The following is a 3,012-nucleotide window of genomic DNA, read 5'->3' on the forward strand; positions in this document are numbered from 1 at the left end:
CAAATAGATAAATTGGGTGGAGAAACTTAAAGCACTGGCCATCCAGGGGCAATTGCAGACTGTGTGAGACAGAACCAGAGAGAGAGAAAGAGGGGCTGTGTGGGATGGGGGTCCATGTAGGGGGTATCAGGCTAATTAAAGCAAGCATTTGTCAGAGATTAAGCCTTAAACAGAAAAGGTCATCCGAGCACCAGAGCACAGTGTTTCGCTGCTGTGCTCTTAGGGCAGTCTAAACCTTTCCAAGTTAAATGGTAAAGATGCTATTTGCCAGGGTGGGGGGGAAGGGGATTGAGATCCCAACCAGTGACAAGACTGACACTCGGGTCATTGGTTCTTTACTGTCCATTACACATGCTGGTCAAATCTGGCAATCGGTGTCATTTAGGGATGAAAAATAAGTGCTGGGACAAGATCAATAGACGCAGCCGTCTGTACCAACTGTGATTAATTGACTGTCACCAATTAATGACTGGTCTGTTGCAAAGCAATGCAATCTTAGTGAGACAATAGGTATTTCTGCCATTTTATTCTGATGCGGCTTATTTTTAGGGAAAGATTCAGCAGAATAAATTCACTAAGCACAGTTCCCTTTTTACCCGGGCACACTGGAAAGTATCTCACATAGGTCCCTGTATGCCTGGAGCTCTTTGAAGACATTTGTGATATTAAGAGAAATATAGATTTGAATGGAAGTACAGTTTTTTTTTGGCTAATCAGAAATAACTACCAAAAAAATTTGAATGTATTCTGTCCTCATTACAGCAGAGTTGGGAGTAACAAGGAACTGATAACACACTGCAGTATATCTGTATCTTAATCCATATTTTCATAATCTTTCATGAAACTCCTGATTGTATGAAACATGCGGGCTTGTGATACAGTTAATGCACCTCAGAAAACAATCAAACAAGTACTGCTGATGTTTTTAAACTGGGATTGGCATACAAGGTTATTTTGCAGTGAGTCAATTCTAATCATATTAGATCCTGAAAAGATGTCCTAGTTTAAGATACAATGAACCCAAGACATGCAGCTCCAGATATGAGTAATGGCTCTGAAAGGTTAAACTGTGGTGGACGTGTAATTGGAAACATTTTTAGTGGAGTTTATGCTAATATTAGACCACTCTGTATTGTTATTCTTAAATTACATCATTTACCAGAGACAAAGACATGAAAAATAATAGACAGCAATCTGCTTTATGGGTAGGCTTTAAATGATTGAATGTGAAATAAAGTACCATCAAAGAGAGCAAATGCCATTTTTCACTTTGTCAATAGACTTTGCTGTGATTTATCATTCTGGGGGAAAGGAATCACAAACCTCTATGTCTCCCAGACTTATTTAGTTATTTGGAGCCCAATGGCCCACCACAGACATACCACAAAATCTGACTAGAAACAGTCCATCTTCAGCTATGTCAGGACGCTCTGATGAAGTCAGTATGAGGAAAGTCCGTAGTTAACTTCTAGACAACCTAAAAAGACACTATCTGCTTGAAACTATCTCTCTAGAAGTGTGTTTATTTTTAACACTTAAAGCCTTCAGAAAATCCTGCACAATATTTATTTTTGTGTAATGTGTGACATGCAAATCACACCCTAATTTTAGCATCCCTGTCGATGACGGTTTATTTACAGAGAATTTAGTAAAGGATAAAGGATGGGGAGAAACCACTCTATAGTGCATGTGCATGATATACTGCAAATGTGTCCTCTGTATGTGATCCATTCGTTGGTGATATATGCACAAGAGCATAAACTGGGAATGCATAGCACCAAGGGAGCAGTTGCAGAGTTAGGTGTCCTGGTCAGAAACACTTCAGTTGTGTTACCTTGGGAAAGGAGGACAAATCTGATTAGGGAATGCCTTTGATTTTACACGAGGAAACGTTTCATTTTTAAAACAAACCTTTTTTTTTAAAAAAAATCATGTTTATTTTCACTTAATAAATGATTTTGATTCAGTTAATCAACTCCCCTTTTTTGACTGGAATAGGAGTAGAAACTTGAAAAACTTTTAGTTGCCAAGCAAACTTAGTTTTTCTTTACTTAAAGCTGAGATTAAAAATGTAAAAAGGGAAAAGATTAGCAGATTTGTAAGAAAAGGTAACACATAAAAGCCAAACAAAAAAACCTTACCGTTGCTTGTTTATTTGCAGCTATTACAGCATCAGGCATCAGCATCAATGGGCTTGTATGTTATTTGAGATAAAAATCTATATATACATTCTTACATTAAATCAGCTTAATCTTACCGCCATTTTGTGGTCAGTTTGACAATTCACATATTTCACTTATCAAAGCTTTTAGAAAGTTGACGTTGCAAAACTAGGACAATAAAATGTTTTCAAAGTACCAATTGACAATTTAACAAAAAAAATTATAATAAATAATCATTTCACTGTAATATTTTAAACTAGCACTCCCTCTGTATCACATATAGACCTAGCACTTCAAGTCGAACAATCATCCTAAAATAAGCATATTAACCCTATTAAAACCACAAAACACAGGTTTCAAAACCACACAACAAATGATAAATCTTGTAAAAATATAAAAAATGAGACAGTAAAGTTGAAATTAACACTGTACAGGTTTTTTAATTACTTAACATTATAGAGGACATACAGCAGTGTGTCCAGGCAATTTTAAAGATGTGATGGTTTGTTGATTCCAATAGGCGTGTCTTTTTCTTCTTCATCTTCTTTTCTTTAAAATAAATGTAAATGTTTTTTTTTTCTTTTTAAATTTATTTTAAACCACCAGGAGGTAAACTTTGCAGCTCCTCAAATATCACTATAAATTAGTTGGCAAAAGGATGAATTTTTCATTGACTCCAATGTTACAAAGTCAAAAACCAAAAACAAATGTGGCTAATCTTGTAATAAAAGTCAATGAATGTGTGTGATTTTCTGGTTAGAGATGTCTTTTTTGATTGACAGGTGGGTAGACCCATAAGTCAGGGGTCTCAAATTCGCGGCCCGCGGGCCATTTGCGGCCCGCAGGATGA

The sequence above is a fragment of the Oryzias melastigma genome, linkage group LG3, assembly GCF_002922805.2.
Source record: "Oryzias melastigma strain HK-1 linkage group LG3, ASM292280v2, whole genome shotgun sequence".
Lineage (NCBI taxonomy): Eukaryota > Metazoa > Chordata > Actinopteri > Beloniformes > Adrianichthyidae > Oryzias > Oryzias melastigma.